The sequence below is a fragment of the Lagenorhynchus albirostris genome, chromosome 3 (assembly GCF_949774975.1).
Source record: "Lagenorhynchus albirostris chromosome 3, mLagAlb1.1, whole genome shotgun sequence".
Lineage (NCBI taxonomy): Eukaryota > Metazoa > Chordata > Mammalia > Artiodactyla > Delphinidae > Lagenorhynchus > Lagenorhynchus albirostris.
In genome coordinates this window covers 119,486,267-119,505,168 of record NC_083097.1, presented here as the reverse complement: position 1 = coordinate 119,505,168, position 18,902 = coordinate 119,486,267, and the positions used below count along the sequence as shown (strand labels likewise).

General features: G+C 45.4%; 1 protein-coding gene across 3 annotated transcripts in view; it reads right to left on the bottom strand.

Annotated features, from left to right (window-relative positions):
* ARHGAP26 (Rho GTPase activating protein 26) overlaps positions 1-18,902 on the bottom strand; it is a 543,304-nt gene that overhangs the window by 38,834 nt on the left and 485,568 nt on the right. Inside the window, exons 23-24 of one of the 3 annotated variants that reach the window (XR_009539612.1) lie at positions 16,439-16,560; positions 12,834-13,106 (exon numbers count right to left, since the gene is read on the bottom strand). The exons of the other annotated variants lie outside the window; for them this stretch is intronic. The gene's annotated coding sequence lies outside the window, so the exon portion shown is untranslated. Of the gene's footprint in view, positions 1-12,833; positions 13,107-16,438; positions 16,561-18,902 lie in introns of those variants that run through there. 3 annotated transcript variants of the gene reach the window in all.

Below are 18,902 nucleotides of genomic sequence, written 5' to 3'. Positions count from 1 at the left end.
AAAACCGGTTCATCTTAAAAAAAAAAAAAAGTCTCATTCAGTGGCATACCAAAAGGAGGCATACCAACAGAACACCTTGCAGGGAGGAATATTTTATCATGACCTGGTTTAGAATTGCCAGCTCAGTAAAAAAGCACACCAGCTCTTAGCTGTTTGACTTCTCTATAGACAACGTATCTCCTTATTGGTGGCCCCAGGCACACTGCTCCTACCGTCCCCTCCCACCCCATCCCCACTCCCCATCTCTGCCCTGGTCCCATACAGTCAATGAAGAGGAATCATAGATTTTGAAATGCGTATGATCTCAGAAAGGCTCTAATTCAATCACTCCATTTATCAAAAAGGAACTAAGACCTGGAGAGCGAATAAATTTGGCCAAGGTCTGACTTGCGTTGGTTCAGAGAAGCGTTAAGAAGGGGCAGCAGAGTGCCCGAGTAACCCATGAAACAGATGAGCAACATAAAATAAAAGTCCTCCGTGGGCCTGGGGCATTTCTGTTCCCATGCCCTCTGCTATCCACCGGGTGCGGGTATGAGTGGGGAGTTTTTTTCAGTCTACTGCTTTCATGCTCAAGGATTCAGCCACAGCCATCAGCTCCAAAGACTAGTCTATTTTTATCCAGGCAGAGATTCTGGCACTTGGACCACGTCTTTGTTTCAAACACAGCTGAAGAGCTGGGTTGGAAGAGCAGAGATCTCACCAAATCCCTTGTACCTCCTCACACCGGCACACACCATCTTAAGATCAGGAGTTCTCGGAAGGGCTTCTGTGGATGAAAAGCTAGGAAACTGTCCCTAAAACAGTTTACGGACATCTCCGGATTAGGGGTCCGCCAGCAGTTATAGTTTCACATATGTTGATGAGGGATAAGATTGAGACCCTAGACCCGCCCCTCCCTGGTCAAAGTTAGATGACTGTTCTGGAAACAACAAAATCCCCACTGCATTTCCCATCCCCCCACCCCCACCCCAAACATCTTTCCCTTTAGTCACTCTTACCCTGGGTTAGTTGTAAAACAAACAGAAAGGCTGCTCTCTCCATTTCTGCCTACACCCTTAATTTGGTCCTGCTGGGCAGTGAAACAAGAAAGGCTGCTCTCTCCATTTCTGCCTACACCCTTAATTTGGTCCTGCTGGGCAGTGAAACAAGTACCTTGACGAGAAAGAAGGGGTAGAGAAGGACAAAACTACTGTGTTATTAGATTGATTTTCTGTTGGGCATTTGGCCCTAGACAACTGTTTATAAGGAAGGTCAGGTGTCTGAAGATCTGGGTTCAAACACCAGCTCCAGCAGTTACAGGCTTTGTGAACTTGGACGAATCATTCTGTGCCTCAGTCTTCTCATCTGTAAAACGGAGCCCATCGTACCAGCTTCACAGGGTGCTAAAGTGAAAGGGAGTCAAGTAAGTTCTCCCTTTAGTGTTCATGGATGACAGTTACCAGGTCAGATTACTGCCTGCCAAGTTCCTTTCCCACATCTCCACACTCAAAGAATCCAGCAACAGAGGCCCGTGGGGCACTCGCTGGGTCGTTGACCTGGGCAGCGGTCCTGCTCGAGCTCAACTCCAGACATCCTGGGTCTCAGACCTGTACTAATGTCTTTAATGGCTCCAAGCCACACTCATATTTACCAGAAATACATAAATCAGGTAATTATGGCTGGCACAAAACAAAACAGGGCCCAAGGAAGGTCAGGCTGACAGAGCACAGAGAAAAACTCCCCTCCGGCGCTGTTCCCGCCCTGGCCCAGGGTGGAGGCCAGCAGGCCCTCATCTGTCAGGTGGGAAGCATCAGCCGGGCCTGAAGAGTTAGCAGCTGTTTTGCCTGGCTGTGGCCTCCCACCTCCAAACAAACCTGGTTGCTTTCTTTTTTAACAATAAGGTAGAGGCAAGGTACTCTAAGTCCCTTCCCAGAAAGGAGGCATGAGCGCTCCATCCTGCAGCAAACAATCCTTTATTCATCCTGAAAGAATCTTCCAAACTCTTCCTAGGCCAGCAAATTCCCTATAGAAGGCTTCTGCAGTGGAAGCAGCCAACTGTCTTCAGAGGGAATTTTCTCCTTTCTGGTTGAAGTCTGCAGTGGCCTGTGGGAGGAATGGTTTCTGTCCTACTTTGTTGGTCCCGACAGGATGACCATGGGACAAGGCCCTTTCAGCAGCTCTGTTCTTCACAGATGGAGCCTTCTTTGAGTCACAGCTTAAATGCTGCCTCCTGCTTGGAGCTGTCCCTGACCCCATACACCCTTCTGGCACCAGGAATGTCTCCTTCACAACTCTCACATCTTTCATTTTTGTTCATTTCTTTATTTGTGCACATTTGACTAATGCAAATCATTTGTTCGTGGCTGTCTTCTCTACAGGGCTGTGAGGAGAGGAGGGGTCAAGTCTGTCTTAATCATACCTGCAACCCCAGGATTTAGCATTGCACCTGGGCCCCAGTGGGTGGGTGTTGAATGGGTCTCACCCATGTCACTTCTTTGGGCTTCAGCTTCTCCAACAACAAAGGACAAGCTTCTGGATTACCTGACAATACTGAAAACCCTGTGATTCTGTGAGGAGAGGGCTACAAAGAGCCCGGACAAGTTCACCTCCATGAGTCAGGCTCCCACATATAAGCAAAAACTGAGGGAGGGCTTACAAGTTTCCAGCTAGCAGTTATGTTGAAAAGCTGGGCCATGCCGTTGTCGGATGACTCACTGCAGATGCCCTCACACCCTCAGCAAGGTTAGAGACCTCATCGGAATGGGGATTCCTGGCCAAAATGCAACTGGAGGTTTAGCATGCCACAGCAGCTGAACAGGAAGGGTACCAGGGAGAAAGAATAAAGGCGATTGGACCACACTAGGCCTGGTCTTCAGCTGAAGCATCTTCTTCTGTGTTTGGGGCTCTACCCTCCACCCTCCAGTCCCCCAAGCCTCTCCCCCCTCCCCCCAGAGCGCTGGACTGAAAGCTCAGGCAGGCAGGAGTCCCTGGACCCAGCTCCAGTCTCTGGGCTCAGAGGGAGGAGATAGTCTTACTGCAGACTCAGAAGTGCCTGTCCATGGCACAGACTAAGGATGTCATTTCCAGCTGGGGGTTCACAAGTGCCAGTTTTAGAAAGGTCCTCCTCCCCCCTTCTGTGGGCTCTTTCTAGTCCTGTATTTTAACCCCGAAAGGGATCCATTGTGGCAATTAGCTAATCAGATAAACCCCTCTTCTCTGCCTTTTCTCTTGGCAATGAAGAGCAGTTTACACGCATATTGAAATCAAAGTGCACTTACCCTTTGAATTGTCTAAGAATCTCTATTACTGCTACATTTGCATTCCAAGTGTGAAAGGACATGTTCAAGGACATTCAGGGAAAACTTGTTGTAGTAGCAAAAGATTGAAAGGAGCTTAATGTCCATCACTAGGAGATGTTGAATAAATAAATAACTACATCCCCAAGTGATGCAGCCCTACGTAGCCATTAAAAAGGAAGGTCTCTATGTATCGATACAGAAATATTCCCAAGAATATTAAAGAAAGCAAGATGCAGAAGAGTGTTTACAGCATGCTGTCATTTACTTAAAAATCTGCATATACCTAAATGCGTGTTACATGTGTTGAATTACGTCATCCCCAAATTCTTACGTTGAGGACCTAACGCCCAGTACCTCCAAATATGATCTTACTTGGAAGATAAGGTCTTTACAGAGGTAGTTAATTAAAATAAGGCCATGAGGTTGGACCCTAATTAAATATGACTGGTATCCCTATAAAAAGGTGATATCTGGATACACATGCACAGAGTGAGAACGCCACGTGAACACAAAGGCAGAGATTGGGGTGATGCATCTACAGGCCAAGGAATGTCAAGGATTGCCAGCAAGACACCAGAAGCTAGGCAACAGGCATGGGACATACCCTCTCTCACAGCCTTCAGAAGGAACCAACCCTATCAACACCTTGTTCTTAGACTTCTAGCCTGCAGCAGCCTTGGTAAGCTAATACAGCCTCTGTGTGTGTGTGTGTGTGTGTGTGTGTGTGTGTGGACAAACACACACACACAAAAAGCCCAATGATATGTATTGCCTCCACGGAGGGAAACAGAGGTGGGAAAGAAAAATCTCACATTTCTTTTATACCTTTTGAATTTTGGACTCAGTGTGTGTACGTATTACCTTCTGAGTTCCTCCAAGCTCCCCACCCCAACCCCCAATAAATCATTATATATACAAGCAAATAAAAGTAGCCTTCAGGAGACTACCCTCCTCACCCAGAAAATAACCACGTCTTCCCAATCTAACCTTCAGGTATCAATATGCTTTCATCTCTGGTGCCAAGTCCGACCGATTGTGAGGGTTTGTTTCTGGGCTCGGAGGAGGAGAGTTCATCAATCAGTTAGCATGTCTGCCAGGTGTAGGGAGGGACCAAGGGGCGGGAGCTACAACATCGGCCAGCCCTGACCTATCCCATCACTGGCCCAGGCTGGGAATTTCAGGTTGGTTTGGGAGTGTAGAGGGTAGTACACAAGTAATACTCATCTTCCTGTAATGGGAAGCCTTATTATGATGGAGATCTACTACAGTGTATGGGTCAGACAGGTAGCTCCCGAATATGTGACAGGATGACTCAGCTCACGTCTGAATCTGGGCCAACTGCGTGTGAAGAAATCCTTCTTCCTTTCTGGAGTAAATGGGCAGATGGATAGTCATCGTGTGAATCACAAAGCCCAAGGCCCCAAATGTTTGTACAGATGGAGAAAAATGAGATCCCGTGCAGGAGGCGCCCATCTCCGCAGACTATGGGGTCTGCCCCCTGCATGTACTGCATCTGTCAGAATGCATGCACTCCAAGAGGCAGACCAAGCCCCCGGGGTGGAGGGGCGCAGAGCCTTGGCGTGACCACAGGTACTGCCTGGACCTTGGCCACCTCCCAAAGTAGAAATGACCAGAAAGTTGGAACAAAACTCATTGTGGAAGAAATTAGAACAAAGGCTGTTAAGCGAATGCCAGGGTCAGTCTAACCCTGCTTCTAAATATCATAGGAAAACATGACCATGTGTGCAAATGGACACCTCACATGTCAGCATTTTATGCTGTTTACATATTATTCTATCTCTGGGGGATAATAGCTAAAGCCTTTTAACAAGATCAGCTTTTTCTCTGATCTCATAGAAAGTAAATTACCCCAGCCAGCAAATCCAGGATACATTTTTTTTAATGGCCAGAGACATCCCCTCAGAGATCTGCTGAGAAGGCAGGAGATCAGGGAGACAGGTAAAGAAAGAATACAAGTTCACCTGGAAGAAGGTTGAGATAAAGGTGAATTTGGAGCCTTGGACTCTACCTTGCATAAGAACCAACATTCTAGTATTTAGGCAAGATTATAAAGCTACAGTGAAAGGGCGATGCTTCTAGGGCACAGTGGTGCTCTGTGGTACTCTAGGCACGTTATACATGTCTTTTCCCCAAGACAGGCAAGTTCAGCGCTGGGAGTACATTAAGTCAACAGCACAGAATCCTCGATCATGAAGAGGATGCAGTATAAACATAGAAACAACCAATGACAAGGCAGACTCGCGGGTTATACTAACAAAGGCGCGGAAAACATGCTCTGGGAGCAGAGAAGAGGGAGACAAGGAGACTTCCTTTCCAGAGAAGGTGACTTTTGAACTCAGTTTGAAAGGTAAGTAGGGATCTTCTGGGTTAAAAAATGGAGGAGAAAGGAGAGTCCAAACAGAAGGAAGACCTCGTTCAAAGGCTCACTAGTGAATGAATAAGGAGGATTCAGGGAACCAGCAAGCAGCCTCGTATGCTGGAGGGTGGGGATTTGGGGAAAGATGAAGCTGGAGAGATGGGCTGAGCCTTGCATGCCCACTCGAGAGTCCACACTCCATCCTTGAGTCGCTGGGGGAGCCAGCACATGCTTCACCATGGTGGGAGAATCATCACATTTCCTACTCCGGAGGTAACTTTGCCCTTAATGTGAAGAGTGGACCAGACTTGTGGGACCTGGTAGAAGGGAAACTAGGTAGGAGGCTGCTGAAATAGTCCAAGGGAGAGAGAGATCATAAAGACCTGAAAGTCAACATGTGACATGAAGAGGGAGAATCAGGTCTGGGCCGTTTGGGATTTGGAATGGACAGGACCTTCCTAAAGGAACAGCTCAGGGGAGGATGATTTTGAGATTTCCAACTTGGCTTGTGACATCACCCAAAACAGAGGGCATAGGAGAAGGGGGGGCGAGGTGTCAGTTTGGACATGCCGAGGCTGAGGTGCCTGTGGGTCATCTAGCGATGTCCAGCAAGCAGGCAGAAATATGGGTGTGGAGCCCGGGAGAGAGGAGTCTGGAGGAATATCTTTCTTATGACACATTCCTGTCAAGCCTCCATTCCTGGGGTTTGGCTAAGGCCACTGTGGACAGATTGGTGGCGGGGAGTGCTATTCTGAGATCCTGAGTGTAGAGTCTCCCAGTCCTAAGAGCGAGGCAGGTTTCTTCCTCTGCCTCTGTGTGGGGACCAGAATTTGCACAGGCTCGTGTGCCTGGCAGAGAGTGGAAGTGAAAACATATTCCACTGTTCCGGGGGCCTAGCACTGAAGTTCCATCTTCAGCCACATGTTTTCCAGGTAAACTTCTCACCCAAGATGAACTTCTTGCAGAATCACAGAAGTCTCCAGAACCCCAGGGCTCAGCTAGCGAACTGGAACCTTGAGATGGGAGAGAAAGAGGCAGGAAGAAGTTCTCTCCCCACGCCCCCCGCCCGCCATCCCCAGGACCCCAGTAGGAACTGAAGTCAGAAGAAAATCAACACTAAAAGCAGTTGGTGATTGGTGTTATCAGAAGATGGGCTGGCCAGGGCAGGTAAAGGAGAAGGAAAGAAGTTCCAGCATATTTTAATGGAATGGCTCTGATTCTAGATAATTTCAGAATGACATCATAATAACATTAGTTTATACCTGAAGATACATCAGGATGCATGAGCATAAAAGCTATATCATTTGCATTATCTCACTTATTAAACACATCCCTCTGTATTAAAGTTATTACCCCCATTTTGTGGATGAGGAAAATTGGAGGCATAGAGGTTTCATGACCTACCCCAAATTGTCTATCTGACGAGTGGCGTATCTGAGTTTTGGAAGCAGTCTGTCTGACTCCAGAGGTGCCCTCTTAACCACAAAGCCCCAGGCTCCCCAGCATATGTGTGCAACTTTGTGCTGCTAAAAGTACTGCCACATATTTATGTCCTCCAGATGGACAGCGACAGGGCCAGGACTAAACTTTTAACCTGAAATGGCTTTCTATGGAGTTCACTGGGGCTGGAAGGGAGACCCAGGATTTGGTGCACTGCTGTCCCTTCCAGGCATATGAGCCCGAGACATAGCATCAGTCAACCCCACTGGCCTCCACCTTATGCAGGATGCACTTCATAAAACCTGCATTTCCTATAAGACCACACAGGGACCCCAATCCTTGGACCACAGCTGCCAAGAGGAACTGAAACAAAGTGAGTCACAGAAGGCAGATGGAGAGTCACATTTTGTACTGCAAACCCAAAACGCACTCTTTAGCAAATCCTCACGTTGGTTTTGTACTCATTTTCCTCTTGGCTTCTAAACTCTTTAGACTACACCCAGGGTTTCATTACTGTTGTTAATTGATTAACAACAGAAACTGCTGTCAATTACTTTGTGCGCTGGACATTAAAAAACAAAAACCCACATAATTTCAGACTTACAAAATGTTGCTAAAATAGTGAAGAATTCCTGGACACCCTTTCCCCGCCACACCTCAAATGTTAGCATTTGCTCTATTTACTTTATCTATCAAACATTTTTTTCTTTTAACATTTAAGATGTTGTAGATCCGATGCCCTTTATCCCTCAGTACTTGTGTATATTTCCAAAAAGTCTGCCTACAAATCCTGCCTCTCAAAACCACCATGCAATCATCTAAATCATATTAACACTGATGCAATACGTTAGTTACCTAATCAGTAAACCTTACTCAGATGTTGCCAAGTGTCCCTGTAATGTTCTTTTTAGCCCAAGAAAATCCACGATTAGGTGTTACATTCCCTTTGTCACGTGTCTTGACATCTGGAACAATTCCTGAATCCTTCTATTTCATGACACTGACATTTTTGAAAGGAACACACCTCCGTTTGGTTTGTCTTCCTCATGGTGAGATTCAGGTTATGTACTGTTTTCAGGAATTCCACTGAGGACATGATGAGTTCTTCTCAATGCTGCACAGAAGAGACATGCTGTCAATTAGTCCTAGTAAAAGGTAGTGTCCGCTGGTTTTCTCCACTGTAAAGTCACTCTTTTTTTTTTTTTTTTTTGGTGGGGGGTGCCTCTCACCGTGTGACCTCTCCCGTTGTGGAGCACAGGTTCCAGACGCGCAGGCTCAGTGGCCATGGCTCACAGGCCCAGCCGCTCCGCGGCATGTGGGATCCTCCCGGACCGGGGCACGAACCCGTGTCCCCTGCATCGGCAGGCAGACTCTCAACCACTGCGCCACCAGGGAAGCCCTGTAAAGGCACCCTTTTATCCTTGTGATCAATGGGTCTCTTGTGAGGAGATACTCTGAGACTTGGCAAATATCCTGTGATGAATCATCCATTGATGATTCTCGACTGACTCAAATACTGTTATGGTTGCCAAATGGTGGCATTTTAATTCAGTCATTCCTTCTACCATCATGAGTTGGCTCTCAACTGTAAGGAGGAGCTTTCTTGTTCGCCTTATTTATTTATATTGGCATGGACTCGCAAATTCTTACTTTATTCAGTTTGTTATAATTCTTTACTACCATCTTTTATTTTGACACTCAAATTGTCCCAGATGTCTGCCAGGTACTTTATGTAAGATATTTCATATAATTCTCAAAGCAACTCTATGTAGTGGGGATTATGATTGTCCCTATCTTGCAGACAAAGAAGTTGAAACTCAGAGAGATTAACTTTTGTAATGTTTAATTGGTGGAGTTTCCAAATTTTGATGCCAAACGCTTGATATATATGTACATATACGGGTATATGAATTCCCCCCCCCAATCCTCCTGATGTCCCTGCCATATAGGAATTATCCCCTCCCCTCCTATTTTAAGATGGGAAAATAGGCTCAGAGAGGTTAAGTAATCAGTCACAAAAGCTGTGATGAGAATTCGGAGGCCTAGTTGAAATCTTATGCTGTTCTTCAGCAGACCACGTTGCCCCTTTAAGCTGTTTTTCCTTTTGCAGATGGGATCCATAAGCATCTAGTCTTATTTAATTTTACTCAGGACAGAGGAGGTACAACTGTGGCTTTTTTACTCATTGCCTGCATTTGTAACTATTTTTGCTTTGGCTAAAAGCTACCCTGATTCTAATCAGCACCAAAGCTAGGAAGTTGTGGTGATTTAGATCTTGCCAGAATCCTTGGCGCTCTTGGAAGTTCATGGCAATTGAGTTACTAAAAAATTTAATCTCTCAAGGTGAATGTGTTCATTCCAGTTTTTAAGGAAGACTTTGGTGAGGTCGTTCATCATATAGTCACCCTTGGATTTATTGTCTATGTAAGTATGGATTTTTCCATTACTATGCTTGTGTTAATCACAGTACAGTGAAGAAACTTCTCATTCATGAATCTGTAGGCCAAGGAGAGTTGCTAATAGCTACCTAAGGAGAACCCAGACATTTTTGATATTTAATTGAAAAGGAAATGTGTGTATTAAAGCATCAATCATGTCCAGCTTTGACCCCAGGTGACCTCAAAATGAGGTTTGAGGACCACCAGACTTACAATCACCCCAGATGCCCATTACAAACACAGAGTCTGTTACTCTAGGAGGTGGATCGAAAAAGATCTTGCTGCAATTTATGTCAAAGAGTGTTCTGCCTATGTTCTCCTCTAAGAGTTTTATAGTGTCCAGACTTACACTTAGGTCTTTGATCCATTTTGAGTTTATTTCTGTGTATGGTGTTAGAGGATATTCTAATTTCATTCTTTTACATGTAGCTGACCAGTTTTCCCAGTGCCATTTGTTGAAGAGACTGTCTTTTCTTCATTGTGTATTCTTACCTCCCTTGTCATAGATTAATTGACCATAGGTACGTGGGTTTATTTCTGGGCATTCTATCCTGCTCCATTGATCTATATTTCTGTTTTTGTGCCAGTACTATACTGTTTTGATTACTGTAGCTTTGTAGTGTAGTCTGAGGTCAGGGAGCCTGATTCTTCCAGCTGTTTTCAAATGGGACCTAATTAAACGTAAAAGCTTTTGCACAGCAAAGGAAACCATAAAGCCCACAGAATAGGAAAAAATATTTGCAAACAAAGCGACTGACAAGAGATTAATCTCCAAAATATATAAACAGCTCATGTAGCTCTATGTCAAAAAAACAAACACCCCAATCAAAAAATGGGCAGAAGATCTAAATAGACATTTCTCCAAAGAAGACAAACAGATGGCCAAAAAGCACATGAAAAGATGCTCAATATCACTAATTATCAGAGAAATGCAAATCAAAACTACCATGAGGTATTATCACCTCACACCAGTCACAATGGCCATCATCAAAACGTCTACAAACAATAAATGCTCAAGAGGGTGTGGAGAAAAGGGAACCCTCCTACACTGTTAATGGAAATGTTCTGTGGAGAACAGTATGGAGGTTCCTTAAAAAACTAAAAATAGAACTACCATATGATCCAGCAATCCCACTCCTGGGCATATATCTGGAGGAAACCATAACCCGAAAAGATACATGCACCCCAATGTTCATTGCAGCATTATTTCCAATAGCCAAGACATGGAAGGAACCTAAATGTCCACCGACAGAGGAATGGATAAAGAAGATGTGGTACATACATACAATGGAATATTAATCAGTCATAAAAAAGAATGAAATAATGCCATTTGCAGCAACATGGATGGACCTAGAGATTACCATGCCAAGAGAAGTCAGACAGAGAAAGACAAATATCATACGATATCACTCATATGTGGAATCTAATTAAAAATGATATAAATGAACTTATTTACAAAACAGACTTACAGATTTTGAAAACAAACTTATGGTTACCAAAGGGGAAACGTGGGGGGAAGGGATAAATTAGGAGCTTGGGATTGACATACACACAGTGCTATATGTAAGATAGATAACCAACAAGGACTACTGTATAGCACAGGAAACTCTACCCAATATTCTGTAATAACCTATATGGGAAAAGAATCTGAGAAAAGAATGAATATATGTGTAACTGAATCACGTTGCCGTATACCTGAAACTAACACAACATTGTAAACCAGCTATACTCCAATAAAATTATAAAAACAACAACAACAACAATACAAGCACAGAATCTGGGGCCTTGTTCCAGACCCACTGAATCAAAATTCTTCAGTTTTAGCAAGCTTCCCAGAGACCCCTGATGCTCACTAAAGTGGAAACGGATGCTAGGGCCTCTGACCCAGCGTTGTTCCTGCGTACTCACAATGATGCTGGCTTTGTACCAGCAAAGTCAGCCTTTAGGCTACTTGACCTCTGCCTTGCCTCTTGCCCACAGCAGTTATCAAGGGAAGGTAATCCGCCAGTTTCACTGCCCTTGGGGAATGAGCCTGGGGTGGGCTCCCATCTCCTCCCTCCTGCAGGCAGCAGGCAGCAGAGGGAATGCATCATCCCTCAAGTACTCTGATCAACATCAAGAGTTCTCACCTTCTAAGGGCAACTTCCCTTGGACATCAAATTTACAGGAGTGAAAAATCGAATTGACCTACATCATGTGTTTAAGCCAAGCCATGTGAGTCACAGGACACTGCATTCTGACAAGTTATGGCTTCGGTGTCTGCCCAGGTGTGTTCATTTTGGCCATGACTGGAGACGAAAGTGGGGAGAAACACATGATAGGCAGGGCTGTCCTTTACGGGGGCAATGGGCAGAGCCCACACAGCCCTAGGTGCTTCCCAAGACTGGTAGACTGGACACACTAATGAATATGAAACAATGCAACAAACATCTAGAAACTGCCAACTTTTTCCAAGGTATTGAAGAAATCCATATTGTAATACTATATTATTGATTTTGGAGGATGGCCAATTTTATCAAGTACATTAGTAAGTGTCATTTCATTTAATGGAAACAACCTTAGAAGCATTCTTAGGTCCATTTTACAGATGAGGACACTGATACTCAGAGAACATAAGTGATTACCTCAAGGTCCAGTTGTTTGGAAATGGCAGAACCAGACTTCATGTCAGGTTTTCTGACTCCAAATCCAGTGCTCTTTCCTCCTGGGAAAGGATCAGACAATCAAGGGGGAGAAAGGACTGCACAGAAACCACTCTGAAGCTTTGTCTAGAGCTCAGGACTTCAGCTGTAAGTGAAAGAATTCAATTCCAACTTTGGAGCAAAATAAGAGTTTATTGGCTTATGTAATAGAAGAGCTCAGGTACGTCTGGACGCGACACGGAATGCTGGTATTCTTTTTTATTTTATTTTATTTTAATTTTTTGATTGAAGTATAGTTGATTTACAGTGTTGTGCTAATTTCTGCTGTACAGCAAAGTGATTCAGTTATACATATATATACACATTCTTTCTGTTTTTAATATTCTTTTCCATCATGGTTAATCATAGGCTATTGACTATAGTTCCCTGTGCTATACAGTAGGACCTTGTTGTTTACCCATTCTATATATATATAATAGCTTACAACTGCTAACCCCAAACTCCCACTCCATCCCTCTCCCAATCCCCCTCCCCTTTGGCAACCACAAGTCTGTTCTCTATGCCTGTGAGTCTGTTTCTGTTTCATAGACAGGTTCATTTGTGTCATATTTCAGATCCCACATATAAGTGATATCATATGGTATTTGTCTTCCTCTTTCTGACTCCACTTAGTATGATAATCTCTAGTTGCGTCCATGTTGCTGCAAATGGCATTATTTCATTCTTTTTTATGGCTGAGTAGTATTCCACTGTATACATGTACCACATCTTTATCCATTCATCTGTCGTGGACCTTTAGGTTGTCTCCATGTCTTGGCTACTGTGAACAGGGAGTGCTGGTATCGTCTCTCTTAGCACCACTTCGAGGCTTTCCAATCGTAGGCAGTCTTCCCCAACAAGGAGACAAGAGGGCCGCCAGCAGTCCTCACAGCTTCAAATCCAGAACGAGAAAGTCTCTCATCACCACAGTCTAAGAAATCCAGAAGTTGGTTCTCAGACTTCATTAGGTCCTGGGCCCATTCCTGGATCAACCCATTATTTTGGCTGAGTGGATTTGATGATCTCATAGGACTGGCTAGGGTCACAGGTTCACCACTGGATCCAGGGTAGGTTGGTGTCAGTCTACCCAAAATCCTGGGACCTGAGAGTAAGGGAGGGGTGGCTCCCCAGAGAAAAACTGAGGTGCTGTTAGCAGAAGAAGGGGTACTGGCTGCTAAACAGGCAAAAAACAGCTATTCCCCTTGGGGTGGAAAAGATGAAGAGCATTTGAGCCTGAGAGAACCCCGGGGGCACAAGTGGGAGACAGCACCTTGCACTTGGGTGTGGACAGAGTAGGTGCCCAATAAATATTGATAAATGAATGAATGAATGAATGTTGCTTCAGACTGTTGTAGAATAAAGAAGTGTGGGGGCCTCTGGGGCACAGGATACATAAAGGAACATTGGAGAAAAGATGCTGGGGCCATACTGAGAAGCACCCTGTGTGCCATGCTGCTGTTTTTCAGGCCATGAGAGCTTCTGAAGGGTTTCCGATCAGGGCTGTGCCACGGTCAAAATTGGAGGAAATAAACCTTGAACATTTTGAAGTGCTGTACTAAGTGAGAGCATTATGTTCTGTGGGCCAGGAGTGCCCTGCTTGCCTGTGAAGGTTTTCCTGTGAGCTGTGGAATCCCTTTATCTCAAAGTCCTTGAGACAAGAAAACTGTGAGCACATCACGGGGAAGGGTCGCAGCAGGCTATCTGAGTCTGATTAGATACACCCGCACCCTTTCAGGGCCTCCAAGTATGTAGTCCCACCCAGATGAAGGTGAAGGTCTGAACTCCAAGACACTGGAGTTTCTCAGACTCACATTGGCGGGATGGTCGAACAGGTCTGGGTGTGGCCCTCAGGGTGTGCGATCATCTTTCTTAACCAAGGAGCACTTGACGCCATGCAATTCCATGTCGTGATTAGGCGTGATTTATGGGCATTCTCTATCACAACTGACTGGGGGTCCTTGACGAGAATTCCAGGATGAAATGTCTCAACACTAATGTACCCCCAGGATGAGCCAAATCGTCAAGAGACGACTTGTATCAACTGGGGTTGGAAGCGTATGGGCAGAGGGCTCCGAACGACACGATTCCTCCCTATTCTTATGAGCAGTCATGGCTGCTTCTGGTCCAGAATGGAGAACAAATGTCAGAATTATTAAAAAAAAAAAAAAAAGCTGTGCTTGCTGAGTTCAGGCATCAAGGCTCCTCTTTTGCTGAACTCATTCCAGGAGTGATCACACTGGAGCAGTGCTTGCCCATTTTATATTGCAGAGAATATTTCAGATCTTCTGCCTGCTTTCTGAAGCAACTTTTCTAAGAGGTGCACTACTAAAATCTCAACAAATAAATACTCAACATAAAGTATGAGGTCTCTCAAATAAAGAGAAGTAGCAGACAGAGTTCATGCTAAGAAGTCATTTGAGGATGGAGGGGGGAGGGGACGGCACTTACCATGCTTCCCTGATATGACAGATTCACCTGCTGTGACCCGGATACCTTGTCCCAGGATGAAGCCCTGGCACTGGATTTCACTAGGTCCCGGGCCTGTTCCTGAACCAACCAATCACTTTGGTTGGGTGGATGTGATGATCTCATAGCCCCAACCAGGGTCACAGGTTCACCACTGAATCAAGGATGGATGCCAGCCCACCCAACCCCATGGAACCTGAGGGTGGGGCTAACCAAAGAAAAACTGAGGTGCTGTTAGCAGAAGAAGGGGTACTGGCTGCCAAACAGGCAAAAACAACGATTCCCTCCTCCCACCAAAGGGTGAGGGAAGTGAAGGACATTTGAGGGCTGGAGCTCCAGAAACCTTCCCCAGAGTTGGGACAGTGTGGGAGTTAAGAGCATCTGCCCACTGGGGTTGAATTTCTGCTCTGTTACTCATTAGCTCAGTGACTTTGAACAGGTTACCCAACCTAATATTTGGCTTCCTCCTCTCCAGGATAGGGTACCAACAGAGCCTATTTCATAGGATTGATCTGAGGATTAAATGAGACGATGCACGTAAGGCAATTAGTATAACGGAAGTGCTCCATAAATGAAACTGACTAGGTCACTGTCATCTTGACATGCAACAGTTCAACCCCACTCCCCGGGGGAGACCTGGGTGAGAGCCTCACTCTGTAAGCAGACCGTAGTGGAAGTCAGATGTTTTCTGTGTCCTAAAAGCACCCACCCACCGTCTGCTTTGAGTTCTCATGCTCTTTCCTCAAGCTCTGAATTTTTAAGATCTCATGAAGTTCAAGAGGGGGGTTAAAGTGCCAAAATTCTCTATTTTGGAGCATTAATAGATCACGCTAGAAACACTGGCTCTCCCACAAGAAGACACATGCTTGTGGGATTTCTCTGGCAGTCCCATAACAGCCTGAAGGTCTGTCGTCGTCAGCTGGATTGGGGTGGGGAAAGGGACCGTTTTCAAATTGTTACACTTTTAAAAATTTGTACATCATACATTGCCAGCCAGAAAAACATGGCTGAGCCCTCTGCAGGGACTGCCTCCTTGCTGTGTCCTCAAGGATGCTGGGACTGGCCAAAGATTGCAGCTGGAGTCCCTGGGGCTGCCCAGAGAACCAGGAGTGTCTGCACAGAGCTCCAGAAGCGGGGAGCTTTTCTCCCAAGATGAGGGAGCAAAGGGCTCCTTGGAGAAAAGAAAGTTTTTAATCAAAAAACTGCCTGCTCTTACTCCAGCCACTGTAAAACCAAGCTGTTTGTCAGAAATTGTACTTTCTGAAGGGCTCACTACTGCAAAGGCCGTAAGGAGGTGGTTGATATAGTTCCAAGGAGGGAGGAGGCTGATGTGGGGGACTGAAGAACCAAGTCAAAAATGGAAGGAAAAACTTCCATCCAATTAAAAAAGTTTACGCATTTATGTAAAATCACGTGTGCATATCTATAAAGAAACTTTAAAAAGAAACCGTAAGAGCGTATGGGCTCTAGAAGCAGACAGACCTATGTTGGAATTTCAGTTTCACCACTTCTTAGCTTGTGTGACCTCCCTGATCCTCAGTTTCCTCATCTATGAAATTATAGTATTCCCTTCACGTGTTTTGAGGATTCAGTGAGTTAAGGCATGTATAGTAGTATCTGGTACCCAGTAAGATAGTGATAAATGTTAGCTGATATTGTCATTTATTGAGAGAAGACAGAAGGCTAAAGACTAAGGGAGTAGGGGTACAATTCTCAGAAAGACCTTATCTGCTCATGTTCCAATCATAGTGAACTCACCTCTCTTTCTTTCTTTCTCTTTCTCTCTTTCCCCTTCATGCCTCAGTCCTTGCTGTCCTTGTGCTTTCTCTCCATTTTTCAAGATCTCCAATGTCACTTCTTTGTGAAGCTTTCTCTGGTATCTGCCTCCCAAAGAGAAAGGATCAATCTTCCCTGGAGCCCGGGACTACCCACCACACACAGAAAGTGTAGCAAATTGCACATGGTAAACTCTGGTTCTTGTAGACCTGCCATCACCGAGGCCAACTGTGAGTTCCCTGGGGACAGAGATCATGTCATATACTTCCTGGTTTAAACAGCTCTTGGCACACAAGAGGTCATTACGAAGTGTTTGCTGAATGGAAGCATGAAAATAGAGGGTGACTGCTCTAAAAAGATGGTTCCACTCTAAGGAAAAACAGAAAGGAAATGGACGGAAGCTGCATCCTGGGAAACTTCAGTTAGACACAAAGAATTCCCTTGGTGAGAGTGTTAGATACCAGACCAAGTTCCACTGTCCCATGGGACAGTGTGGAATTTCCTTTAAGGGTCTTGAAAAAGGAATACTTCTTGTGGGTGATTCTGATGTGGGTTTGCTTGAAGGCAGGTCTCCAGCCTGGTTTGAAGTTCATAAAACCACCCATAAGTAATTTAGATGACAGAGAAGGGTCTGGGCTCTTGGTCAGCTGGCCACCCAGATGGTTTCTTGCACCAAGTGCTAGCAAGGAGGCTGGGTCAGAATGTGGCTGTGTGTGTCTGAACAGAGGCTGGGAAGTCTCTCCCACAAGCCTGAATCCCGGGACGCAAGTGAAGAGAGTAGCTTGCCAAGGACCACAACATTGTCACCGTGTGTTCAAGCACCCACGTCTAATGATCCCATTTCTTTCTTTCAACCGGAAGTGCAGAGGAAGACAGGAAGGAAGGACTGGAGTCCAGAGCAGTGGCCTCCCACCTCCTGTCACATGGTCAGCCCCCCAGGGGCCATCTGGCCCCTGCCACATGCCAGGCCCTGTCCTGATGGAGGTATTAAGAGGGTGACATAAAATGTCAAACATTTGATGACAAATATTGAGTTAATTATAGGTAGAAAGTACTATGAAAGGGCAAAATGGTATGATCAGGAGAAAAGGTGGAAAAAGAAAGATGGTTCCCCTTCACTGTCATTCCTCCATCTAACACAGGCAAGGCAAGCATTACTCTCCCACATCTCTTTCACAGATAAAGGTTCGGAAAAGGCAGAGAATCATTTAATAATTAAAAAAAAAGTCTTTCCAATAATCCACACCCCCAAATGCAAAAAGGACATACAGCCACTGTGTCAAGAGGAACCTTTTAGTTTTAGGGTACACACAAGACCAAGAGGTCACCAAATGTGATTTGGTGCCTAGAGAATTCAAGTCTTGACTAAATTTGCTGGTTGGTCTTGGGAAGGCATATCGGCTACCTGGGTTTTAGCAAACAGAGCCTGGGGAAGGCCTCCTGGGGTCAACGTCACAATACACAGTGTGACAGGAGTTGCCAAGTGCTGTGGGGATACAGTGAGTCAAGGCTTTGATCATTTCAGCCGAAAACCATCCTGCTCTGGTCCCCACGGGCTGATACCGGCCAGGTAACGCAGGGTGGTGGTTGTGAAGGATGCAGCCTGGCTGGGTACCGCTGCAGTCTCTCCCATGCGCCAAGCCTCACCGACCCCGAGCAGGAACCATGTTGGTTAGAGGCTCCCTTGGCTGCTGTGCAGGCTGAACTCAGGCAATCCTGACTAGCCCAGCACAGTTAATTAGCTGCAGCTTAGCACAGTGCCATTAAAAGCAGGGCGAGCCAAAGACACTGTCACATCTGGGTAAGAGAGACATGTGGTATCCGAGCAGAGGTTGAGAAGGAATTGAGAAAAGAAGGAATGAAAACCCTGATTTAATTCCCAAAAGAGCAAATGTGTTTGAGGTCTGAGAAAATCTTTCATTTACGTGATTTCAAGTATCAATCAAGTCCACGTCTAACCAAGGTGCTCTTAGGACCAATCATGCGGCCGGAGCTAATAAGCGAAAAACACCAAACCAACCACATTGATGTGACACAAGTTGAGCTCTGCTCTGGCTGCTAAAAGCAACAAGAAAATGAAAACCTTTCCCATTAGAAAAACCGTAAGAGTAGAAGTGATGGGGGAGTGATGGGAGTCTGGTGGAAAGGGCAAGGACATAGATAAGATACAAATCCGTACATACATTTCATTCTCCACACGATGGGCATCAGTTATACATGTGCACCACTCAGGAGGTCTCACCTAGGTACCATATGACCCCACACATCTATGATGCTTCAGATGCTGGGACAATTTTCCAGCACAGGGTGTAAGCTCGGGGAAGGCAGAGGTGCTGTGAATCCGTGCTCTTCATAGGGGTAAACAGCCCTTATTAAGTGGCAAATGAGGACAGTATAAACAGTTCACATGTGACCCACATATTCAAATAGTCATCCCTCAGAACGA